General features: G+C 40.6%; 1 protein-coding gene across 4 annotated transcripts in view; it reads left to right on the forward strand.

The window, feature by feature from the left end:
• The first annotated feature begins 2083 nt into the window (after positions 1–2083).
• The window catches only part of LOC109400749 (protein vein), a 261304-nt gene continuing 235582 nt past the window's right edge, over positions 2084–27805 (forward strand). For all 4 annotated transcript variants that reach the window (XR_009997937.1, XR_009997936.1, XM_062853151.1 and 1 more), the window contains exon 1: positions 2084–3986. The gene's annotated coding sequence lies outside the window, so the exon portion shown is untranslated. The remainder of the gene's footprint in view (positions 3987–27805) is intronic.

The raw sequence follows: 27805 nt of genomic DNA on the forward strand, positions 1-27805 counted from the left end.
ATAATCATCTTAACACAAAAAATGCATTTTCTTTTGCGCTTTGTATTCTAAATAAATTCATTTGAAAAATGTATGTGTTTGACTTGTAATTTTTACTATTTTCGTATTATTTTGAATACTCTCGCACCATAATCATCCGTGATATCAGTTCTGTGGTCAACGAACAACCATACACTCAGCGAAAAAAACTAGCGAAATTCATCGAAATACCTTATGAAAATTTGCTATAACTAATTCTTATGGATGCCATAAGAATACCTTATGAAAATTGATCGTGCTTGTTATGACAAATTTCATAAGATAGACTTATGAAAAGAACAAAAAAAATCTTAAAATGATGCAGATTGGATTCGATCCATGAACGTCGGGATCACCGAGCCCGTGTTTTATCCACACGGCTACCGACGCTTGAGAATACCATGTTGCTAAACATGAATAAAAGCCAAGCTGTGAGGCGATTTTAAGTCATAGCGTGACATTATGAAGTTCATCCGAATCATTATGAATTATTTAAAGGCCGTTTCATAAGTTGAGCCTTATGGAAATCTTAAGGTTATTTGGCTGAGTGTACATGTTTTTGTTCCGATTTTCTGATTGTTTTTTCGTGCTAGGTTGCTACGAGGATTGAACTAACGATTAGCATCACCAAGACCAAGTACCTACATGAATGATGGTGGTCAACGTTGGTCCGGCCGTGGCACTGCAGTGGTGCCGTAGTGCTATGTGGTGAAAAGGTTGATGTTGTTGGAGAATTTGTGACGTCATTTGCTGCGAACAATAGTCGGTGGTAAACTTGAGGACGGCATCTGGTTATTTGGTGGTGTCATATGAACTATACCAGATGGATGTACATAGATATGGATGTAATAAGCGAATAAAACACGGCAGGCAATCTAAAACAATATTCAGCAGAGAACCACGAAGGGGCCGTTGGCTTCGTGGCAGGCCGTGCACACAATGCACAACGGTCCGCGGGCCGTATTGAGGTGGGAAAAAATCACAGTTACATGCTGTCTTCGGGAAAGTTTCTCTATATTTTTTGAATATTTTTTTTTTCAATAATGCGAAATTAGAGTGGTCCAAATGCTTCTAAAGATTGCAATATCAACTTTTTAGCAATTAATTCTGAACAACTTTGCCGAAGAAACTATAATGCTATCTCTTATGGTTTCCAAGATATTATTTTTTGAAGAAAAAAAACTAGGGTGATACCCAAAAAAAAGTTTTTTTTGATAACTTTTTAAACATTGATTTTTCGCAAAAACTTTGTTCCGAGATCAGAGACAAGTGCTTCATTCGGAGGATTTAGGGCGTTCTCAAGTATTGTTTACAATGCTTCTAAGGCCATTTCTAGTTGTTAATTTACAGCCTCCATTTCTTTTAATTTACAATATTCATCCAACATTAAAAGAATAGCAAGCCCTACGTTTAAATTTGAAATCGTCATTAATTTGATGATAATAAACAATGCATTTGAAAGTGAACTGGTTGTAAAATTTACAATACTTTTTGGGTAAACCTGTTGTAAATTATGATTATGTAACAATATTGCGGATTTTTAGAAAAATTTCCACTCTGCGGTAGCCGCCGAGTTCTACCGCAGCTGTCAAAGTCCTACCGCAGGCTTGAAAATCATCCTATCATTGAAACTGAAGGCCAAATCAAAGCATGCTTGCAAGGTGAATTGAACTGAAAACCAACAACAAACAATGATCATCGGCGTCGTATCCAAGGCTATCCAAGGCATCGCAACGGCTCGCTAGGGTAGATCGATGATACTTCAGTGAAAATCAGTAGTCTGACAGCTGCGGTAGATTTTCGTTCTACCGTAAAACGGAAAGTTTTCTCTAAATTAGCAATAGTTTCAATTGCAATTAAATTTTAATTTTCAAATATTTTAGTCAGGTGTCCGAAATCATCCGATATAACGCATACCCTCAGCTGGGGGCATCCGCGTTGGATGGGAAACCGACGACGTCGACCGCTGACGGACGTCGCGTCGTTGGCGTCGCCGTCACCGTCGGTTGGGTTGGGTGCCTCACGCCGCGCGCGCGTTCACTCTTGAGGTTAGCAGCGTGAACCGCCGTTGTTAGTCTAGACTCGTCCGCCAGAGTGATCGCAAGTGAAAACGCAGTTTTCCCAAGACGGGTCCGGTCCCTTAGCCTCGACGACTTGGGGTTTTTTAGTGGAGAGCTGTTAGTCTAGAGTTTTTGGTCGTTTTTTTCTGAAGGAGGAAAAGTCATACATTTGCGTGAGATTCTGCGAGAAAGATTTGTCAAGTTGTGCGGTTTTTCGGTGCACACGGGAGATTTTCCTCGATTTCTGAGTTGTTCTCGAGGTACTCGGCTTTTCGCGAGTTTGCAGAGGACTGCTCATCGGTGCCTTCTTCAGTCTGTAGTGAACCACGGCGAGTGTGAGAGGTTTTCAGCCCTCGTAGCGAGTTTGAATTTCCCAGTGCGAGAAGTGTTGAAGTCTTGGCCGAATTGAGACCGATCGATCGTTGATAATTTGCCATCCCGAAGTCCCCGAGGGGAGAGGAAAGGTCCTGACTGCTCGGAAAAGCGGAAGAGTAAGAAGAGCCGCAGTGTGTGCGTATGCCAAGGTGCGTTTAGAGAACGAAGAAGTGGGTTGTTGCGCGTGTTTGTGAGGAGGATCGTTCGTCACTGCCTACATCCCCGAGAAGTGTAACGAACGTGAGCAGAGTCTTGTGGCCCAACGCCTATCTAGACTGTAGTGCTCCTCCCCGATTGTTCTACAGCATCTGCCACCTACTCTCGGTCGCGGCGAAGAAAAACAGAAGAACCGGGAGGGTTACGATGGAAACCGACGACCAATTTCGTCATTATATAAGTTTTTATGACACGGTACTCAAATTTTGAATGACAAAAAGTGTGCTCAATTGCGATCGTCGTCCCGTCGACCCGGAGAATCTAGTGCACTACACTATAGTACTGACGAGTCTTTTGGTTCAACCGGGGGAGGAAAAACACTAACCAGATGTGTGAAAATGTGACCGATTGGACGGGCTAGAGTCAAGTTTGTGCAAAAGTGAATGCCGTACCGTACCAAACATCACCGAAATAAATTTAGTCAATTTGTAGAAAGTGGCTTCAAAGTGTTCTAAGAAGTGTGTTCACCTCTCTCGACCGCGGCAGCGAGACACACCGTATTTTGTCGGCGAGACGGCGAGAGAGTGAAGAAGCATCGAAGGTGAAGCGACGAAGTCGAATCAAGGAAAAGTCAACTCGGAAAGTAACCGTGAAATGAGTCAGTGAGCGCGAGTGAATGCGAAACAGTTTTCCACCAGCAGCAGCCCCAAGAAGAGGGTACACAAATTATAAATCTTGCTGCTGTTGCTGCTGCTGCTGCTCTAGAGTTGAATAATCGGCACAGTAGTGTCGTCGGACAGACACACAGCCCGGGGTGCGGCGAGGTGGAGAGAGATCATCATCTCCGCCGTCGTCATCATTAACAACGTCGACGACGACGACGACGGACGCGGAACGGGCACACGGGAGACACATATCGCGAACGATCAGACACATTTCATGAGGTCTAGAAGAGTTGCATGCTGGCTGCTCCCTGCCAGAATCTAGAGCGATAGCGCGCGGTGTGGATTCACCAGGGCTGGTGGGTGTGCGAGATTGAAACCGACCGGCTGACGGCGATGGTGGGGATACCCCCGTCGTCATCGTCATAGAGCAGAAGTCGTTAGAATCGTTGCGTGTCCGCGAGGTGGAAGCAGAAACAGAAAACGAAGAAGAACAAGAAGAAGCAAGAAGATCAAGAGGAAGAGTGAGAAGATTGGGGTGCGTTAAGTTTGGAAAGGTGAACGCGAGCGAGGCTGCAGCGGCGGAAAAACTGACAACGTGTGGAAAACTGCCAGCTCTTAACTGTGAAGCAGAATTATGTGCAGCGCTGCTACTCTGGAGACTGATGAGCGACGGTGAATGGATGATTCATCGCGACTGGCGAATAGACTGAAAGTAAGATTAAACTCTTTTGTTTTTACAATTTATTTGATCTAGTAATCTACTATTATTGAGACTGTTGTCATCACTGTGGAGTGGAATTAGGGTGTTATAATTCACGATCTTGTATGTTTGTTACACTTTCGCTTAAACCGATTTGTGGAGAATTTCAGAAACTGCAATAAATTCAAAGCAATGTTGACTTTATGACTTCGTAAAATCTGTAAATTGATGAACGGGATTGATTTTTTTCATATTCCATGTAGGGAGACTGTTCCATCTTATCAGCTAAGTACTCCCACTTTCTTCCTACTTTTAACGAAGAATTAAAGCACTGTTAATTTTGTTTTTTATGTTTGTATTTTTTTTTTTTTTTTTGAAGACGTGGATAGGCATGGTAACAAACATAATAGAATCAATCAGTGCCGTGCCTGCTTTGTTTTCGAATAGGACGAATTCGATGATTGCTGCCATGCAATTCACCGTCGTAACTTTCGGAATGAGGAGCAATTTCTCTGTCTAGTAGTACCGTCGTTGGGGGAGACAATGATGACCCAGTGAAGGGTTAGATTGGTTCAAAATATTATCTGAATATCTCATCAAAAACTGCAAATATCGAATCAAAAATTTTGTGGTGTCATCCTTGTAGTTGCCAGCAGTTCCTGTCGAAAAATTAGGTACCAAGAGTAATTAGTTAGTTCTAAATAAATCATCGACAAAATCTTAAAATATAAGGCCTTTGGCATTTTACACATTTAAGGTTCGATGAAACATCACACTTTTAAGCGGATTGATACATTATAGAATCTCAAACTTATAACCATCATAAAATATAGTATTAGTAGTACATTATTAGAACTTTTGACCATGCTGAGGGTGACGGGTTCGATTCTCGGTCGGTCCAGGATCTTTTCGTAAAGGAAATTTCCTTGACTTCCTTGGGCATAAAGTATCTTCGTGCCTGCCACACGATATACACATGCAAAATGGTCATTGGCAGAGGAAGCTCTCAGTTAATAACTGTGGAAGTGCTCATAGAACACTAAGCTGAGAAGCAGGCTTTGTCCCAGTGAGGACGTTACGCCAAGAAGAAGAAGAAGTATTAGAACTTTAATAACTTGCTTTAATTACTTGATGAATCTCAGTACGAATACCTGGAGGAACCTCGAAATGAATTCATGGAGGAATCCCGGAACGAAATTCCTGGAAGAAATTCCCGAAAATTCTTCCGGAAGTATTTCAGAAGGATTTTTTGGAGAAATTTCAAAAGGAATCCTTGGAGAAATATCTGAAGGGAATCCTAGAGCCACATTAGGAATCGCAGAATAAACTTCTGGAAGAATCTCAGAAACAGCTCCCTGAGGAATCTCGGAACAAATTCCTGGAGGAATATCGGTATCCCAGAAATACCCTCTGAAGGAGTCCTAGATGAAATCTTTTTAGAAATCTCAGGAAAAAACTCCTGGAAGAATCCCAGAGGGAACTTCTAGAGGAACCAAGATTGTTTTTTCGAAGAATCTTATGAAGACCTTCCTGAGAAATCCTGGAAGAAATTACTGTAAAAACCAAGAGAGAAACTCTTGAAGGAATCACAGGAGGAATGCCTGGATGAGTTCCTGAAGGAAGTCCTACAGGAATCCCAGAAGGAGCTCCGAGGGAAACCTCATCACAAAATCATAAAGTAGTAGATTTATCATCTCGATTCAGTAAAATTTCGGCAACCGCGTAATCCGAACATCTCTACCAGGATCCCACAAGAATTTCCACAACTTCTTTGAAAGTTTGCCCAGACCCCAAGCAAAGTATCTTTCCCCGAATCTCACAATTCGGATTCACCCAGAAACAACCACTTTACTTACTTACCGATCAGGCTAAGGCCGGGGTGGCCTCTGCTGTACATAGTAGCCGTCTCCATTCCACTCGGTCCATGGCTGTTTGTCTCCAGTTCTGCACTCTGTGTAGGGTCCGCAGATCGTCCTCCACTTGGTCGACCCACCTAGCTCGTTGCGCTCCACGTCTTCCTGTATCGGTCGGATGACTCTCGAGAACCATTTTAGTCGGGTTGCTATCCGACATCCTGATGACGTGACCCGCCCACCGTAGCCTCCCGATTTTCGCGGTATGGACATGGTTGGTTCTCTTAGCAGCTGATGCAGCTCGTAATTCATTCGCCTTCTCCAAGTCCCGTCTTCCATCTGCACTCCGCCGTAGATGGTACGCAACACCTTCCGTTCGAAAACTCCAAGGGCGCGTTGGTCCTCTGCACGTAGGGTCCATGTTTCGTGCCCATAGAGGACGACCGATCTAATCAGCGTTTTGTAGACGGTTAACTTCGTGTTACGGTGAACTTTATTCGATCGTAGAGTTCTGCGGAGTCCTAAATAAGCACGATTTCCTGCCACAATGCGCCTCTGAATTTCTCTGCTGGTGTCGTTGTCGGCGGTCACCAGTGAGCCCAAGTACACGAATTCTTCAACCGCCTCGATTTCATCACCGTCGATATGAATTCGAGGTGGCGGGCGCGGTGATTCCTCCCTGGAGCCCTTTGCCATCATGTACTTTGTCTTCGACGCATTAATGACTAGTCCGATTCGCCTGGCTTCACTCTTTAGTCGGATGTACGTTTCCGCCATCGTCTCAAATTTGCGAGCTATAATATCAATATCATCAGCGAAACCAAGTGAACGGACTTCGTGAAAATCGTCCCACTCGTGTTTATCCCCGCTCTCCTTATTATACACCTTCTAACGCAATGTTGAACAGCAAGCACGAAAGACCTTGCCGTAACCTTCTGCGAGATTTGAAGGGACTCGAGAGTGTCCCTGGTACTCGAACTACGCACATTACTCGATCCATCGCCGCCTTGATCAATCGTATCAGTTTATCCGGGAATCCGTATTCGGGCGTAATCTGCCATAGCTGTTCTCGATCGATTGTATCATACGCCGATTTGAAATCGATGAACAAGTGATGTGTGGGCACGATGTATTCGCGGCATTCCTGCAATACCTGGCGGATGGCGAACATCTGGTCCGTTTTAGCACGTTCACCCATGAATCCAGCCAGATATTACCCCACAAACTCTCTTGCAATCGGTGATAGACGGCGACATAAAATTTGAGAGAGTATCTTGTAGGCAGCGCTCAGTAGTGTGACCGCGCGGTAGTTCCCGCAATCCAACTTGTCGCCCTTTTTGTAGATGGGACACACGATACCTTCCATCCATTCCTCCGATAATACTTCCTCCTCCCAAATCTTGGTAATGACCCAATGTAGTGCTCTCACCAGTGCTTCTCCACCGTATTTTAGAAGCTCGCTTGGTAGTTGATCTGCTCCAGCGGCTTTGTTGTTTTTCCAGGGTTGTTACAACAGCGCGGTTTTCGCGAATTTCGCGGATTTCGCGATTTTCGCGGATTTGGCGCGGATTTGCCCCTAGAATGCGGCCCTCGCGCGGATTTGGCGCGGAATTGGTTTTGCTGTTCCGTCATGCAAATTTGGTTGAATTTTGAACATGATGTTAGTCTAATTTGCATCATAGTTTTTTCGTGTGAGATTGCCTTCTTTTTATCTACCAACCACGAATCCCATCCCATACTTAGTTTTTACAACATATTTAAGTAAAACACGCTAGCACTTTGTCACCTTTATAAATGATCATAAGACAATAACATATAATATCTATTGGATTTACAGGGATGAACTAAACTTTGAGCTCTATCCCAAATACTTCTTAGAAATTCTATAACAAAATCCAGAAAATCATCAAGGATCTTCTTCAGGGTGTATCTCCGGAATTCCTCTTAGGATCTTTTCTGATATTGTTCCTAAGATCTTTGTGAATGAACTTTTATCTTGTTTTTTTTGGGTGAAAGCTTTGAAAGTTCTCGTTTTGTAATGCCTGGAAATTTTCTATAAAAAATCCTGTAAAAACTTTCGAAAGAAAAAAAATTGTCGAAAGGGTTTCTGACAAAACTATAATAATTATTACATAGTTCTAAAGTCGTGTACGCTGGCTGTAGTGTATAACAAGCGCACATGGCATTGGAACTGAGGAGACAAATGCGCTGTAGTTACGCGCATGGATATGGTACGATTGATCTTTTTAGTACAAGTTTCTCAAATAAAAAATAAAATTTGATTCTAGGAAATTCATTACAAATATTAGGAATCCATGGCTGGAGTAATCCATCAATCGGAAGCCACTAGAATAGATTTATCATAGAAATTTTCAGAGTGATCCACCGCCATTTTTAATAGAAATCCTTAGATCATTTCAGAAAAACTGTCGAGGCACCATGAAGGAAATTTTAAAAAATGCATGTAAATCCCTATGAGAATTAATGGTGAAAACTTTGGAGAATAACTCTGGGGAATTTTTGAAGGAATTCATGAATAAATAACTGGAGAAATACCTGGAATCATAAAAAAAAAAACCTAAAGGAATTTTAAACCACCAAGAAAATTTTCAAAAAAAATTCAACATTGTCTTTCAGGAATTTTCCCAGAGTTTAATCCAATAATTGCTGTAGGGATTTTTTAATAGTATAACTGCGGAGGAAGGTATTTTTTATTTGTACAGGCATCTCCCCATGTGTTCCTCTTGGATTTTTTCAGTTTTCTCTTAAAACGCTATCCATGAACTACGTAGACTCAATTTTGACCATTTCAAAACTACCCTCATAGACTTTGTCCATACAAAATTTTCGAAATAAATATGAAGCTTAGATATTGACCAAACCACCCTCCGCCCCCTAGGAGTCTACATAGTTCATGTACGGGCTCTAAAGTATTCTCCCTGGAGAATATTTATCGAAAGTTTAAGTTTCTTTCTAGTAAGTCTCACTGGGATTCTCCAGATATTACAAAAAAAAATCTCAAAATTAATTTCTAAGAATTAGCCTCACAATATCCTCCTCAAATTCAAGCGCATTATTTTAAGAATTCTTCGAAAAATTTGCTTTAGGTTCTGCATACAAAAACATCAGAAATTCTTTCCGTTTCATTCAGGTTTTTAAGGATTTTTTTTAGAGATACCTCCATGATTTTTTTTTAAGTTTTCCAATGTTTTCTTTACTAAAAATTCACACATTTTTTTCACAAACTTGTGGCATATTTCCCTGAACCACGGACTGACCGATTTCTCCAAGAACGCTCTGTAGATTACTACAGCGATTTTACTAAAATTTTACTAAATATTGCTGAAAGAAAAACATGAAATAGAGTTATGACAAAACGTCTTCAAACTGTAGAAAGCTTAGAACATTTATAATGAGCTGCGTTAATTCACGAATCAACAGTTCAGCTCCCACCCAGCACTCTTATAGTCCATTCAAGTTGAAAGTGCCTTTTCTTTATACACTATTGTAGACTATTCAAATTCTATATTTTATATATACGTAATGAAACTTTACTTTCGCACTCTTGCGGATCTACGCGCATTCAATTTCACAAACGCGTAGATTTGGCGCGGATTCAAATTTGTCTCGCGGGGATTTGGCGCGGATTTTTTCCCACGCTTCTCGTAACAACCCTGTTTTTCATCCGGCCAACCTCCTCCTCAATCTCTTGGAGGTCAGGGGCCGGAAGTCTTTCGTACTGTGCACATACTCCAAGATCTGTTACCACGCCACCTTCGGTACTTGCAACGTCGCCATTGAGGTGCTCATCGTAATGCTGCCGCCACCTCTCGACCACCTCACGCTCGCTCGTGAGAATATTCCCGTGATTATCTCGGCACATGTCGGCTTGTGGCACAAAGCCTCTGCGCGAACGGTTCAGTATCTCGTAGAACTTTTGTGTGTCTCTAGCGCAGTTCAGCTCTTCCATCGCTTCGCGATCTCGTTCTTACTGCTTGCGCTTCTTTTTCCGGAAGACTGAGTTCTGCCTGTTCCGCGCCTGTTTGTAACGTGCCTCATTCGCTCTCGTACGGTGTTGCAGCATTCTCGCCCATGCTACATTCTTCTCGTTTTTCAACTGTTCGCATTCGCCGTCGTATCAGAGTGTCGTCGTCGTCGTCAATTTGAATGTCCACAACGTCGTACCCGTGTGTAATTGTAGCGGTTCAGTGTGATTTCGGAGAAGAGGCCAGTTAGTTGAAGATGCTGTAGCACATACGCACTGGACACTTTGAAGGATGTTTATTGGTGAGCTTTTTCCATTTTATCATAATAATAATAATAATAATAATAATAATAATAATAATAATAATAATAATAATAATAATAATAATAATAATAAATGCTAAAGGATTTATACAATTCTGCTCTGGTTTTTGTGTATTTATCTAACAAATATTGAAAAGTCCGTCACGTCATGTGTCGGCGTTAGTACCCAATGCACATTCAGTTGATAATATGTAAATATGTTTCTTTCATTTTTTGCATTTACACAAAAATTTGAATGGTTTGTCATCTTCGGTGTCGATATTTGTAATATTTCAGTCAAAACGAATAAATGTTTTGACTCAATAGTAAAGGTTGCATGAGAGTCCGTCTTGGTTCGTCGTTGCATCGCGTCGTCGTCCTGTGTGCGTACTCATCTTCGTACGAGGCGGTTAGTGTGTTTTTGGAGGCAAAGGAAGTGCCGCTTTTTTTCATTCGGATCGGCCGCGTTGTCGTCGACAATTTGGATGTGCACATCGTCGTACCCGTGTGTTGTTGTAGCAGTTCAGTGTAATTTCGAGGCCAGTTAGTGGAAGATGCTGCAGCTCTGGTTTTTGTGTATTTATCTAACAAATATTGAAAAGTTCGTCACGTCATGTGTCGGCGCTAGTTCCAAATGCACATTTAGTTGATAATAAATAATTTCCTTTAATTTTTTGCATGAACACAAAAATTTGAATGGTTCGTCATCTTCGGTGTCGACATTTGTAATATTTTAGTCCAAATGAATAAATGTTTTGACTCAAATAAAGGTTGCATGAATTTCTGGAAAAAGAGAGGGTCGGTAAAAGATAGACGACGAACCATGCGGTAAGATCTTTCTGATTTATTTATCACGTGTTATTTTGTTAATACTTGTGAATTGATCGCGTTCAGCATTGTCTCGCGCGGAAACGCAAACTACAGATGCGTCGGTGTTTAGCATTGTGTTCTCCTATGTTGCGAATGAATAACTTATGTAGGGTGGGTTTGGAGGCACAATAGATCGCGTTCGTCGTCCAAGGTTTAGAAGGGTATTTCTTCGCGAGCGCATTATTAATCGCGAATCAAAACATTACACTCGTTTACCACGACAAAATCCTCAACACATCTCCATTTCCCCTGTCCAAACTTCTAGTGATTTCTCGCAGAGAATTCCTCGGTTATTGGCCTAAGCGAGAATCACGTCATCACTTCCTTCCCTATCCTCAATTGACCTGCATTCGGACGCGGCCGGTGCTGGTATTGCTTATTGAAAAGTATTGGAACTCCAGCATTTACACAATGAAGAGAAAGCTAATCCCAAGCATCATCTGTTGGTTCTTTGTGTAAATGCAGTTGTCCTTGCAATAACAGAGGAGCAACCGCGGGCGGTCAATCATGCTCATGCTCATGCTCATGTTCGCATTCGCCGTCGTATCAGTCGTTTCTGTGATTCGGAGTCGCGAAGCCTAGTGCTGTAGCCGATGTACTACCTATGGCGGATCGGATGTCCCTTCAGCCATCTTCAAGTGCAGCTGCGCCAAGCTGCTCTTCCGTTGGTAGTGCCACTGCTAGCTACTGCGCGTAGTCTTGAGCCACTTCTACGTTACGCAGCTTCTAGATTCTGAGCCGCGGCGTTCGACTTCGACGCGTGGTGATAACTGTCGAAAGTTTTGAGCGCTTGCATACAGCGACTAAGTAGTGATCCGAATCTATATTCGCACTGCGGTATGTGCGGACATTGATTATATCCGAGAGTAATTTACCGTCGATTAGAACGTGGTCGATTGGGTTTTCTGTTCGATGGTCGGGTGATCTCCATGTGGTTTTTACGGGGGAAGAAGGTGTTTCGGACTACCATACCACGGGAGGCTGCAAAGTTTACGCATCGCTGGCCGATATCATTCGATGCGGCGCGTAGGCTGTTTCGCCCGATCACCGGTCTGTACATTTCCTCCCTTTCTACCTGCGCGTTCATGTCGCTGACAACAATTTTCACGTTACGCGGCGAGCAACCATCGTATGTTTGCTCTAACTACGCAAAGGACGCTTCTTTCATGTCATCGGGTCTCCCTTCATGTGAGCAGTGGACGTTGATGATGCTGTAGTTGAAGAAAGGAATTTATGAGGACCAGAGCTATGTTGAACGCTCTCCTTAACGACTCATCGTTTTGCAGCCCATTAGACCCACTTCAACAGACTAGGAAAAGAACATTTCTAATAAAACTAATAAAACTTGCCGCTACACACCGTTCTCCAGCACCCGACGGTTGAACACTTCGAGTGCTTGCATGTACTCCTCGAGCATAGTCCAGGTCTCGTTCCCATAGAGAACCACCGGTGTTATCAGCCTTGGTGCAAGGTGATTTTGATGCGTGGGTGAATCTTTTTCGAGCGCAGCCCCTTGAGGAGCACATGGTAGGGTTGGCTTCCAATCATGTTGTGCCTTCGTATTCCTCGGCAATCGTTATTGTCAGCCGTTAATATGGATCTGAGGTAGATGAAGTCTTGCGCCACTTCAAAAGTGTCCCCGTCTATTGTAACACTGTTGCCTAGCCTTACCCTGTCGTTTGTGGTGTCGCCTCTCAGCATGTACTTCGATTTCGACGCGTTCACCATCAATCCGACCTTTGCTGCTTCACATTTCAGGCGGGTGTACAGTTCTGCCATCATTTCAAATGTTCTAACAATGAGCTTCTGCACGAATTGAAGCTGGCCTGCTTACTCCGTCAGAAGCTGTTGAAGTTTGAGTGGTGCCGCTCTGCTCGAACGTCAAATTTTTGTGAGAGTAAGCAGACCAGCATAAATTTGTGCAGCGGTCAAAAATATCCACGTCGCGAAAAACAGACAAATTGGCCGGATTTTGTGAACTCCGCATGGTGAAGATCTGGTCTCCCCACTAACTCACTTACTGTGGATGAAAGACGATGGAAGATGATCTGGGATATCACTTTTTAAGCTTTCAGAATTGTGATCGCTCGGATGTTCTCATACTTCTACTAGTCACCTATCACCAGGGCCTCGAGGCCGAGCGGTTAGCGGCGTCAGTCGTTTAGGTGTCTCGTAAGTCTCAGAGTGTGGGTTCAATTCCCGCTCCAGTCGGGGAAAACTTTTCGTCAAACGGAAAATTCTCCATGGGGCTGTCCATAAACCACGTGGTCATTTTTTTGGGACTTCTCAACCCCCCCCCCCCCCCCCCCCGCGTGGTCATTAGTCCAATTTTTTTTTCGTCCATACAAAATGGTCATTGGCCGAAACGACCCCCCCCCCTCATGACCACGTGGTTTATGGACAGCCCCCATTGAGCCACTGGGTGTTATGCGTGCTGTCCGTTGTCGAATGTTAGTAATGTTCAGTCTGTAGAGGCCGCAAGGTCGAAGACGGTGTAATTGTCTTCTTCTATCTTGTGGATGAGGCAAATGATCCCTCCCTTCCACTCCTCCGGTAGCTGTTCGATCTTCCAGATTTAAACTAGTAGCCGGTGCAGACAGATGGTCAACTTTTCCGGGCTGGTCTTGATGATTTCAGCTCCGATACCATCCTTACCAGCTGATTTAAGTATTTCTCTTGAGCTACTGGATAGCACCCTTAATCCAACGTGAGAGTTGGCTCGTTGTACCCTTCCTATTGAGGTAGTCATTTTTTTGGTCTTGGTTCTCCATATCTGCGCTTCCCGTAACAGGCTGGTTGATGGCTGCTTTTATCGTACTGTGGCTGTCCTCCAGAGGCACTACATTGAGCTCACCCTCGTCCGTTACCGCTGCCTTAAAATTCTAACGGTGGCGACATCCGTTAGCTTCAGTCGCTCCAGATTATACCGAGGTGGCCGTCGGAACCGTACGTTGGTAATCATGGGAAAATGTTGGCGCATTTTCACCATCACCAAGTAGTGGTCAGCGCCACGATAAGTCCTGACGTCGATAACCTCGGTGAAGTGTCGTCCATCAATCAGGGCGTGTGCGACTTGGGATTCCGTCTGCTGTGGTGATCTCCAAGTGTAACGATAAGGGAAGCTGTGCTGGTCTATGTATGGCTATGTTCTTTCTGATCATCTCATGTCGCATTCTGCCTTGGCAAAATTTTATTCCTCTCAACACAATACAATCTACAAACAACAACGCCAACCTACAAACTAGGTAGGTATGAAGACTTGCCAAAGTCCGCAGTGCATAATCCATCCATAACGGCAAGTTGCGAGTAGGTAGGTAATCGTTCATCGTCTATGCCGCAGCAAGTGGACGAGGGAGAAACGCCCACCGCGTTGAAGCGTCGCGAGGGGTCAAGGAGCACCCAACAGCAACAACAACAACAACAACCAGAACGCACCGGCACCGCAGACAGACGATCAAGAGCCGTGCTAAAATGTCGGAGATGAAAAACTCGCCATCGCGGCTGTGAAAAGCGAAAAGCGTAAATATAGATCACCCCATCGCGTATCGTCCGGTCGGTTGGTCGGTCGGTCGGTTTCGGTGAGTCTATCGGTGTCGGTTATTTCATGTGTGTACCTACAGTGCCAAAGAGCCAAGAGGTTCGCTGCGGCGGGTGGGTGTGGTGTGGATGGGAGATGGGTGGCGACGAGGTAGTTGCAAGGATCGGGAAAGGTGCGCGTCGGCGGTCGGTCGAGTCGCCAGGAGAAGAAGGAAAACGGCCGCCGCCATGCGATCGCACTCGATCCGGACACTGCTGCTGCGCCACCACCACCGATGATCGCCGTCTTCCAGGGATGGAGGCTACGCAGGAAAGAGGGAAAAGTCTGCTCGAGAATAGGTGAAAAGCGGATGACGGTGATTTTCTTCGCACAGCATCTCTCACTCTCCGCGCGCGCGGAACGATCGTGTGTGCTAGTCTAGAACGCGTGGAGAAAACTCAAGCCGAAGCCGCGCCAAAGCCATGCTGCTACTGCTGTTGCTGCTGCTCTGCTAGGGATGCAGGCGGTGATGTTGTGTGAAGTGTGCAAGTGATGAAAATTGGTTACGATGTTTACCAGAAACCGTGTGGCGTGTTTATGTAGGTACCTTTACTCAAATTGACTTTGGGGCACCTTTGTTGAGACGAGCTGAGCTGCGCTTGGTGTTGCTGCCAGGCTAGACGCGCAGAGAGCAAAATTACCGGCTGATGATTCCTGCAAGTCGAGCCGCGCGCCGCCCGATCGGAGGTTTGATGTGAGATATTTACATAAGCACGCCGGGAAGGTTAATTAAATTACCGCTTTTCTGGGGCGGCGCGTTGCAGAATTGATTAAATGCTAAAGTAGACGAAACATAAACATGCGAATTCGGTCGGAGAGTACCGTCAAATGGGGTAACTTGCAACACTTTTCGACTTTGAAGCAATAGCATTGAAAATCTAAACATTTGGAACATACTGTAAAGCATCGTGTACACTAATTACCACGAGTAGAATACTATGCAGGACTTCATTCATCAAAATACGTTGCCACCTAAACAGGAGGTGTGAAATACATGCTTATTGCAAGTTACCCCATCTGTGGGGTAACTTGCAACACACGAAATGAAGTTAAGTTAGCTACAATTAAACTGCACTAACATTATAGTTCACGGTTGTATTATAAGTTTTTGATGTAATGCATAAAAAATGCGTTGAAAAGATGTACACTAACCAACTGAAATATGATTTTTTTTAAAGAGTTTGTAGTTATTTCAAGTGAGAGTCAATCGTTTCACAGCAGGTCATACGTCCCTCAAATATAAAAAATATGTGGATCTCATTACTCAATACTAGTTACAAAATGTCAACAATGCTCAATGTAGTTTGTTTAAAAGGTTCATCTTCTAGTAATTTTAAATTTGATGTGGTGTGTGGCTACTTCAGCTAAAATAACATGATATAAATACTTATTCAACTTTGTATATATCAAAGCCGTCAATTCGAGCATTCTTGTGAAATAATTTACTCCATCTAGGATTAAAATAAATGTTAGTGATGGTTTTAGAACGTTTATGAACTGCATTAAGCTTTCATAAAGGTGAAACATGAATAAACTTTCAAAATATGTAAGTCCTTAACAATGTTTGGAAATCACGTGCAAAAAATGGTAAAGTTGAGCTGACATTTAAAAATGAGCACGGTACGTAATTATTAAATGATCCATTTTGATTATTTCTATCCGTAATATCGTAAAATAAAAATAAATTATAGAAAACTTTGTAAGTGTCAACTGTTGCAAGTTACCCCATAGTGGTTGTCGAATATGATAACGATTTTTTACATTACCTAGTCGATAAGTTTATTAAACTTTTATCGTTCAACTAAACTTCCTATTAGGTACCCTAACTGCAAGCAAGGTCATCAAACATATTGCACTTACCATAGGAGAGAGGTACAGCACGATTTTCATACTCGTTTTTATGGCATAAAATGAGCAAACCATTTTAACAGTGTAACTAAACAATAAACAAAGAAACAAAACTTATTTTTTCACTAAAACGATCTTTGGTACACCTTGTTTTGATAACCGAAATGGTGGGGTATACTAGCTTTCATTAATATGAGAAAAAAGTTCAAATTTAATGTATGTCATCGTGTTGCAAGTTACACCGCTGTTGCAAGTAACCCCGTTTGACGGTAACCGGATTTTTTTTTAGTGGAATCTTTTTCCAAGAGAATGTGAAAGATAGTTACACATACATACATACATGCATTTATTTGAACTGCACCAAGTTCATGATACACTGCCACACTCGTCACTTGAAAACTTCAAAATTTGACATGATCATCGGTCTTTTGTATTTTGTACATAATTTTAATGTATCATGTATAAAATACCAATAAATCCGATGATCATGTGAATTGTGAATTATTCATGATCATCTGAAGTATTCAAGCGACGAGTGTGGCAGTGTATCATGAACTTGGTGCAGTTCAAATAAATGCACGTATGTATGTATGTATGTTGATCTTCCATGACCACATGTTCTTTATGGAACCCATCAAATGACCGATGATAAATAATATGATAAATAATAATCATATTTCAGAAGCCTATAGTAGGCACGCATCACAGGTGACACGCTAGATTATTTCACGATTTACGTCATTGTCTGCCGTTAGAACCATGGATCCGTAGGGTCTTGTGCCATTTGGGCAGGTGCACCTATTTTGGGCACTTGTCGCGATAACTAAGTCAATTTAATACCTAATAACTTAATTAACGGTGAGATAGGTACAGTATCTAATTCTTTACAGAAAATCAAATCATTTAGTTTGAAATTGACTTGGTTATAGAGGCAAATGCTCAAAATAGGTCCAAATGGTACAAGACCCTATATTTGCTTCATTCCACTCATATTCACTTTTCTTTGCTGAAACAAGTTGAGAAAGATACAGCAAATCAGTTGTCCTGAAGTAACCACGCAATCGCCTGTATGTGAAAGAGAAAGTAGATACAGGTATACCGCGAATTAGTGGACCCGCGATTATATAGACCCTCGATTTTATGTAGGCTTCTATTTGGGCTCTTTTCCACTATAACTCAATCAATTTAGAGCCAATTGACTTGAGTTTTGTACACTGCTACTATACCTATACTATACCGCGTTCCAAAAATAGTGTCAATTGGTTCAAAATTGACTGAGTTATAGCGAAAAGTGCCGAACATAGAAGCCACAGCCCAAGTGGCTCGGTTTCATACTTCGATTTTATGTACATTTTATTTCAGTTTTATGTTATTTTTTAATGGTAAAATTTTCAATATCTAATCAGTATTGCGCATTTCCCACCTCACTGGACCCCTTTCGCAGTTAGTATGAGTGCGGGATCGTGAATAAAACTGCGTTTTGCATCGAATCGTTTCGGCGTCTTCTGCGCACTTATTCAGCACCTCGTAGGGGGGGGTGAAATGCGCAATACAATACTCGCAGTTTGCATTATGATTCAGGGGTTTTCAGCCTTTTAACAGGCGGAGCACTTTAATAAATTGTTTTGAGGGGCCCCCTTTTTTTAAAATATATTTCGCTTTGTCGATGATCACGATGAGCGGAGTACAGGGGATGGCCAAAATGTTTGGGATAGGCAACTTTTTTTTTCTCTCACAAAAAAGTTCAACATGCTATAACTTTTCATAGAGCGCATCAAAAAATCTCAAATTTTGACTGTTTGTCAACCTATTATATGTGCATCGTTGGTACAAATTTGGGCTCGATTGATTAATATTTCGCAAAGTTAGAACCGTTCGGGTAAAACACTATTTTTTAGACAACTCATTTTTGAGCTGTCATATCTCGGAAACCAGTGAACCGAATCGAAGGAAATTTTGAACGTACACTAACAATATGTAAATGCTTCATAAACTATTAAAACATTGATACTTTTTAAACGTTGAAAAGAGTTATCATGGATTGACACTCTTTGTATTTTTCTCGAAAAAATGTGATTTTTTTACATCGATGTCAATAAATTTTAGTGTTGATATCCAAAGATTTTCCACTTCTGTTCTCAAATTATCTCTAATCAGATATATTAGAGCCTATTTAGATAGAAGGATGAACACATTTAATAATTTTTGTGTGGTATTGTAAATTTGACTTATTTTCCTCTATATGGGTAAAAATTTCAACCCGGTATAACTTAATTCGCTATGAGAAAATATTACATTTTATTACGTCGTATTAAGTATCAATATATTGTTGATAAACGTTACAAAATTCATTCATTTCGGTTCACTGGTTTCCGAGATATGACAGTTCAAAAATTAGCTATCTAAAAAATGGTGTTTTACCCGAACGGTTCTAACTTGGCGAAAAATTAATCAATCGAGCCCAAATTTGCACCAATGATGCACATATAATAGGTAGACAAACAGTCAAAATTTGAGATTTTTTGATGCACTCTATGAAAAGTTACAGCATGTTGTTTTTTTTTTGTGGGAGAAAAAAAGTTGCCTATCCCAAACATTTTGGCCATCCCCTGTATATTCTCCGGCGATTTTTTTTACAGATCCCTTAGCACTTATTATCAGTGTTGGTAAACTCACACTCAAAGCACACTCATGAACCGCTCCTGCGTGAGCAAACTCGCGTGCGATTCTGAATCGTTTTCTCACGCGCGAGTTTTTCATGCAAAATCTCGCTCTCACGAGTCAAGCGCCGAAATCTCGTTTGCTTGTAAAACGAATTAAAATTAATTTGAATGACATTCAATGATGCTGAACGCTAGATATGCTTCTCGTCTAACATGCAATCCTAAAAAACTTCGATGTAAATAATAACAACACCAAGAAATAAAGCAAATAGTGAAATCACGAGTCAAATCATGCATGATTTTTTCGGCAGTGAGTTTGGCGAGTAAAGAATCGCACGTGAAACAACTCAACCATGAGATTTGAGAATTTGAGTTTTTACCAACACTGCTTATTATTCTCTGGCAACCCTAGTAGCACACATGTTCTAGAAAATCATATGTAACTCTTTCACGCCCAAATTCATACAAGAGTTACATATACTTTGCAATGACAAAAATTTGGGCGGATGCATGCAAACTGCCCATTCGCCAGACTTTTCCCTAAAGCTTCCTGACAAACTTCTTTCAAGATATCTTATGACTTCCTCGTCGAGGGTATTTTTGGCAGATTCCTTATACAATCTTGGCGTGTGATAATTTATTTCCAGTGCTGTCATGGTAAAATCAGAGCTCAATGTTCCCCGATTTCAGCACCCCTTCTTTAATACATTCACATGGATGAGTTCCTGGATGTAACTCTGAAGAAATCACTTGAGCAATTCCTGCTGAACTGCTGAAACAACTTCTGAAAGAGTCCAAGGAAAAACTTTTGAAGAAATCCCTGCTGAAATTCCTACTGGAATATTAAAAAAAAGTCTCTTATATTTTCGAAAGTAACGCTGAAGAAATTTCAGAAGAAAATATGAGGAAGCTCTTTTCATGTTTTCACTTAATATTAAAACTAACAGGTTTTAACCGACCGATACTCTAAGGTATTTCCTTAAGTGGTAATAATAAAGAACACTAAAGGTACGCGTCTGGTTTCAATCATGTCACAGAACATTCTGATTATCTTTATTTTTATTCTTAACATCCATTTCTCGAATGGCTGCTTAGCCGTTTAACGAAGGGCTTTATCGAACGTAGTTTCATTAACTACAGTTCTAAATTAATTCCTGACAAAAAATTCTAAAAAGAAAATAGATGGATTTTTTCTAAAGAAATTCCAGGAGGAATACTCGACCAAAGTAACACACTTGTCACAGAAGAGTCACAGCGGCGCAGGCTTTTGTGCGCGCAGAAGTCACTGAGACTTAATTCTAGCAAGTAAGTGATTATTTGTTAGAAGTAAGTCACATTGACTTCTGCGCATCAACAACCTGCGCCGTCGTGACTCTTATGTGACAAGTGTGTTACTTGGGAAAGAAACACCTGGAAACCTTTGGTGGACTACCTAACAAAACCTTTTGAGAAAGTTTTGGGGGAAACAAAAATTTTGGAAAAATCTCCCCACAAAAATCCTAAATATATTTTAATGAATATCTGGAGGAATCCATAACAAATTCCCAGAGGTACCTTGGAAGAAAATCCTGGAGGAATTTCTGTGAAAAAAAAACATAGAGGGATACCCGGTGGAATTTCAGATGAAATCTCTGTGTGATTTTTTACAGGAATGTCTACAAGAATGTCTTCTTGCCTTTCCGTAAGAATCCTTATAAGAATCTTTGAAAGAATCAGTAGAAAAATTTCTGAAGGTTTCCTTGGAGGATTTTCTAAGACTTTCTTAAGAAAATCTTGGAGCAATTTTTGGAAAAAAAAAATATCTTCAATATCTAAAGGAATGTAAAGAAATCTTAGGAAAATCTGAAGAGATTCGTAGATGAATTTCTGGACCAATCTTAAGGAGTTCTTGGAAAAAATTCTGGAAGGTATTCTAAAATCTAAAGTAATCCCAAGAAGATTTTGTGTAAAGTAAATCTACGAGGATATTTCAATGGAGTCCCTGGAATAATTTCTTTAACAATCCCTGGGCGATTGTTTCAGGAACTCGTGATTTTTTGAAAATAAACTACCTGTACCCGGCAAACTTTGTCTTGCCTACTGCGTTTTTTGACGTTTCAAGTCCCTAGCCAAGTCTAAGTCCCCGTTCAAAATGTCTGAAAACCCAATTTTCAAAAACTCTCAATTTTTCAATGTTTTTCGGCTCATAAACCTTCCTTGGGTGAAAACTAACAGAACAAAACAAAGATTACCCAAATCGGACGTTTCGTTCGCGAGTTATGTGCGGTCCCACGTATGCCACTACATTTTTATATATATAGATTGTAAGATGGATGTCATCAAGGTTCCATGAAACAATTATCAGAAAACCTGTTCAAGTTTTTTAAGTAGTCCTTGTAAAAATTTGTGAAGAATTCTCTGGAGAAAAATCTGGAGATATTTTTGAATTTATAAAAAAAGCCATGGGAGATTTTCTGAAGAGTTTTTCGAAAAAAAAGTGAAGGAACCCCTAGGGTTTCTGTAAGGATCCCCACAAAAAAATCTCGAATGGATCTCACATATTTTTTTAAAAAGCCCCTTCAGGAATTTCCAAAGCCATCCCAGCAATATTTTCTGACAGAGATTTACATTTTCAAAAAATCACTGAAGCAATTTCTTAAGCAAACCTCGGAAACAGTTTTGAAATAAATTCTTGAAAAATCGTTTGAGAGAACGTTCGCCAACTAGTTGTGTATCAGTGGTGGAAATTTGAAAAAGATCTGGCTACTCTCCACGAAGTTATAAAGATTCTCGAAAAATGTATAATTATTCGATGGCCAACTTTGAGCTGTTCTATCTTCGGATTTAATTAACCGAATGCAATGAAATTTTGAATATTTATGACTTATTAATGAGCTTTGAAAAATCTCTAACTCAACTTAAAATTCTTAACAACGAAGTAAATTATAACGATTACATTATTTTTCTAATAAAACACCAAATTTTCAAAAACATCAACATCGTTTCAAAATTCAAGATACAAATTATAGTTCATTTAATTTCCCTCTAATTGACCTATATATATATATATATATATATATATATATATATATATATATATATATATATATATATATATATATATATATATATATATATATATATATATATATATATATATATGTGTTTTGAAAGAAAGTAACAACATAGCCGCCAATAAATTGCAAAAGTAATGGGATGCATATCAAAAATCGACCAATTTACTAAAAAATCTTGAAACAAATATAACCGCTATAATTTTTTCTTTTGTAAACATTTTCAAGTTAAGTCAATTTTTTTAGAGTTCATTAAGCAGGTCATGAATTGTCAAAATTTCATTGCAATCGGTTTATTGAATCTGAAGATATAACAGCTAAAAGTTGGCCATAGGATAATTATGCCTTTTCAATAATCTTTAGAATTTCGTGCAGAATAGCCCGGTCTTTTCCAAATTTTTACCACTGATACACAACTAGTTGATCAACTTACAGTCAAAATTTAAGAATTATTGATGCACTTTCAGAATAGTTACAGCTAGTTGAACATTTTTTTTAAAAGTGAAAATTTTGCATGTCACGATCATTTTGTCTATCCCCTGTAGAATTGAGTCGATGCATAACATTTTTTACCGTTTTTTACTAAGGCCGTTACAAATATTTATTATTTATTTATAAAAATAAACTTATATCAGCTTAATGTAACAAGAATGTAAATGTAAAGAGTCCATTAGACGGACACATATATTTGCCATTGTTGTCCGACATTTATCCAAGGTTGCCATGATTCTCGTTGGGTTGGTCATTTGTTGGGCTTGTTTGGTCAAATATTTGTCATCATAGCAAACAGTCTCATGGAACCTTAATTACTGGTCTACGAAATGATTGACGATAGTAAATAAATAAAGGGTATTAGTTCCTTTATTAAGCATGTGGCTTCTATTTTCATTCCACTAAAAACAATGGATTGAAGCGCTGTTTATTTTGTTTCTAATTTTTATATTTTTGTTAGAAGTGAGCACTCATGTATCCAAAAAGAACGGAATTAATCGTTAAAAATTTCTAGTAAAATATATGTAATATTGAGGCATCTGTACCAGCTGTTTGCCTAGAGCGAGTATAATAAAAAAGAACATTTTCGATACCAAACCGTTAACGACGAATTACTCTCATAACACTAGTTTACAGCAATTTTGAACTCGGTTATCTGATGATCATTTTTGGTGTAGAATCATGCCCTGAGTTAGAAAACGCGAAGGAAAAAAATTCCAGTAGAGCGGAAATTTTTTCGAATTTTCATACATGGATGATGATTTGAAATCGATTTTTGTTCAATTTTCAAGCAACGTCGCTCACTTCACACATCTCATTCTCCGTAATCAATGCTCCGATTGAGCTGAATTTTTTACTGTAACTCGCCTACATATGATATGTCAAATAAACGTTGATAGAGAATTTTTAGATTGTTTTTTTCTTATTGTAAAAAATACATTTCTTCATGAATTTTTGGATATTTTGCTAAAATTTAAGGAGATCGTCCCTAAAACTCGCCAATATCTTGAATTTCATCAATCTGACGCAAAACCTGCATCCAGATATTCGAATGGTATTGCATTCAGCTTTTAATTTATGGAACAAGATTTGAAATTGGTTGAGCAAAACGCAAGATATTTGAATTTTAATACATTCCATATTTTTAAAAGTTGTAAAACTCGATATTGAGCTAAACTGCTCTACTCAAAATTTTTTGAAGCACGGTTTCGAAATCAGTGCTAAATTGTGCTTCAAAAATTTTGGTCGTTGACAGAAGTTCACGACTTTCGTTTTATTTTGTAAACTAGTGTAATCGATTACACGGATATGGATCTTCGCATGGTAAAGGAAAAGCCACTGAATAATTACCTCCCGAAATGTATTCGGATGCAATTTCCAAAACTCGCCAAAAGTTTACAAAATCGAAATTCCTCAGATGATTTCAAGTGTGTACACAATCGCGCAAAACATCCAAACACATCCCTCTCGATCCCGAACCGGACTCGACCCACTGGCGCTGGGCAGGGGTGTGCACTTTGAGCTGCAATCCGGTTAGCGTTCCGTAATGACCTGTTTACACTAAACTACTTGTTGTTTGTAAATGGGGGCCGCCGAAGAATTCGATCTGGGGCGTGCGCGCGCGGGGGTCGAACTTTACGACTGCCCGACGACCACCGACCGCCCGTAGTCCACGTGTGTGAACTCATCTAGCTAGGACGGATCGAATGGGATGGGAGCATGATTCAGAATACGTGGGGGCCCTATTGCACACAGTCATTGCCCAAACCCATCGTCCGATACGAAACCTTTATTTTTAGACCATGTTTGAACTATTCGGTCATTATCGGTCCAAAATAGACCGCGCGCCGGTCGTTCCGGGAAAACCAACAAATTGGCCTATTCTTAATTAGTGAAATGATCTGTGCTCTCCGGCACTTTTCGGCTTCGGAATGGCTCTGGGTAATCATACGGTCCCAGGCTTGCAATTCAGAGACGTGGCCGAAGCAGACGTCAGCGAACCGCAAATGTGGCGAACTGCGCGGCACACCTTTGGTCACTCCGCGATTGCTATAGGTGGACGTTGTCTTGTAATTTGCTAATTCGAAAAGGGTGTGAGTGTGCAACATCGTAGTGCAGAGGAGGGTTTGCAATAAACTAATTTGGGATGGAATTGTAGCGCTTTGCTGCACGACAATGCCACGAGGCAGGTGTCGTAAAATTACCAAATTTGTCATCACTTTTATAGTGTGGCGTTATTTTTGACTTTTGTTCCGTGGAAAAGTTCAGTGTCTGTCAGTGACAAGCTGCAACTAACAACTTGTAGCGTGATGGGTCACCAACTAACAATGCCATGAGGTATTGTATTTCTGGCTTGATGCAGTTTGGGAAAGACTCTGTATCTAGACATAATTTTTCCTAACTTTCGCATTGCATCCCGAACAGAAGGGCATATCTTAATATCTCAAGTTGGTATTGCTATATTATTCTACGCAATGTTATGAGAACACCACAATAACAATTGGAGGTATTTGGGCAAAGTAAGGTGTTGTTGTGGTATTGTTGATTTAGCTGGGAAAATAACTGAAGAACAAGATTTGTTATTACATCATGGAGCTATCGAAAAATGTTCAATTTCATAGCAAGAAATGTTATTACTTTGTTATTTCATACCTTCTGGATAACAAATAGAGCACTTGAAATTTGTGGTGTGGATTCATTATTGAAATAACAAGACTTGTTATTTTTCAGGTGTTATTTATACAAGATTATGGTATTCATTTTTGTTATTTTGCCTCTTATGTCCACCTAATAAAGGGCATATCGAGGTATAATGTTATTTAAGATTAATACCTCGATATGTTATTTTGTTGCTATTCTTTTCTGCTCGGGTTATAAAACCTTAAAAATGTGTTGACTTTTGAAGGAGCTCAAATAAAGAGATGTCTTGCCGCTATAACTAAGTCAATTTCAAACCGATTGATTTGAATTTTTGTACAGAGTTAGATACTGTACGTGCCTAACTCTGTACAAAATTTCAAATCAATCGGTTTGAAATTGACTTAGTTATAGCGGCAAGTGCCCAAAATAGGTACACCTGCCCAAATGGTACAAGACCCTACTTTTTGAGTTTCACTTTGGTCCCATATCAACTGTGCAAAATTTCAGATCGATCGGAAAAACTATATTTTAGCGCCCGCCATTCTTACTTTTTCATGCGATTTACTATGGGGAAATTTTACATCTGCAAAGAAAAATCGCTAGGAGTCACCCCTAGATCCCAAAAAAATAAGTCGATGAATGATTTCTGTAGAAAACTTCACGAGGAATCAGACCCCCGAAGACCGCAAACCGATGCGACGTTCGTGGAAAAAGTGATTAAGCCTCACCCGATCGATAAAATAACGAGATTTTATTATCTATTGTTATTCCTTACATGTTAAACAGCGTTTGCATGCCATTCGGTTTTCAGTCAATAACTTTTTCCACATGCCTTAGATCGCTTTGCGGTCTTCGAAGGGTTGGTTCAGAAATCATTCATCGATTTATTTTTAGGGGTTAAGGGGCGACCTGTGGCGATTTTTCTTTGAAAAAGTGATTTTCCCCATAGTAAATCGTATGAAAACTTAAAATGGCTGGCGTTAAAATATAGTTTCTCCGATCGAGCTGAAATTTTGCACAGTTTATATGGGACCAAAAAGGAACTCAAAAAGTGTACAGGAGTTAAATGTCTTTTGGTGTCCCACGCTAATGGGCACCTCAAAAACTCAAACGAATATTTGAATTAAAAATTTCAACAATGATTGCTACACAGTTAGAAACAATCACTGACCGGAGTGACCGGTGTACCGAAGTCTCAAACTCAACCTCCGAGCTATGATGAATATATGGGAAATGCAAACTATATTACAGATTTTCCAAAAAGGCATGCGACAAATTTGTTAAGAAGCCGTTCTATTATCCTGCGATGCTCATAGAAAACCCAACTCAACTTGACCTTTCCTACCTCGTTTCTTACAATCTAACTAGTGTAAATACAAAAATCCCACAAAACGTAACATAAATGAAAACAAAATAATGTGGGTACATACATGCTGATCGACTGTCCCATCTACATACGCACAGCTAGCCAGCCTATGATACGCGACGCTGTTGTTGTAGTGAACGGCACACCGCGCAGGGCGCAGCATCCAACAACGTGCCCCGACAGCTGACAGAAGGACGAGATGGAAAATTTCATCTCGCACGCACCGTTTTTCCTATAGATAGTAGAGTAAACATAGATCCGCGGACACCGCTGACTAAAATTTTTCAAGCGTGTAAGTAGTAATTTTCAAAAGTGCGGCGATTGAATATGACGTCATGCGTTCCATTGATGTTGTCCAAATCGTGACGTCATGCTCGTTTGGATACAGATTTTGACAGTTCGTTTGGATACAACGGATTCATCTTAGCGGATCTATGTTTACTCTACTATCTATAGTTTTTCCCTACCCAACTTGAAAATCCACGACGACGACGACGTCGCAACTACGGTCGATCGTCGATCGACGACTGTGGCGCTCAAACCCGATGTCGCGTCGCGATGCGTGCTTGCGCTTGATCGAAGGGCGCACCGGCGATGCGACGGCGCTTATACAAACGGGGAACTCACGTTCGCTCATCCGAAACGATTATGGGTCGGTGGCGCGGCAGTGCGATACACTGCAACCGAGCGGAGATCGCCCAAGGTAGAGGAGCAGCAATACGATCGTCAACCCGTCAGCGGTCTGTCGTCGTCGTGGTCGTCTCGCAAAAGTGAACCTTACGGATGTTGTGCAGTTTCGGTGCCTGTCTACTGTGCAAACTATATTGCGGCCCTGTGAGTTGCTTACGATTTTCTCAGACAAAAACCAATGAAAAACACACGAAGAAAGAATTGGGAACAGAGGTAACACAAATTAAGACAGACGCTACTAGTGCGCTACTAGATTTTATGTTTGTTGGTAAATTTGGCGAAGGCGTGCGTTTGATTGATGTACATAATTCTGTGCGATAGAAGTGTGATGGATGTCAAATGGATTAGAAATAGTTATATTTTTTTTTTCTGAAAAGGTGAAATAAGTTGGGACTAGAATTGGGTTCTTTAGGGGTATCCAGATTATTTCATGATCGGATTCTCCTCCCAAAAATTAGTCGAAATCGAAAATTTCATAATTTTTGGAGTGAG

The sequence above is a fragment of the Aedes albopictus genome, chromosome 2 (assembly GCF_035046485.1).
Source record: "Aedes albopictus strain Foshan chromosome 2, AalbF5, whole genome shotgun sequence".
In the NCBI taxonomy this organism is placed as follows: Eukaryota; Metazoa; Arthropoda; class Insecta; order Diptera; family Culicidae; genus Aedes; species Aedes albopictus.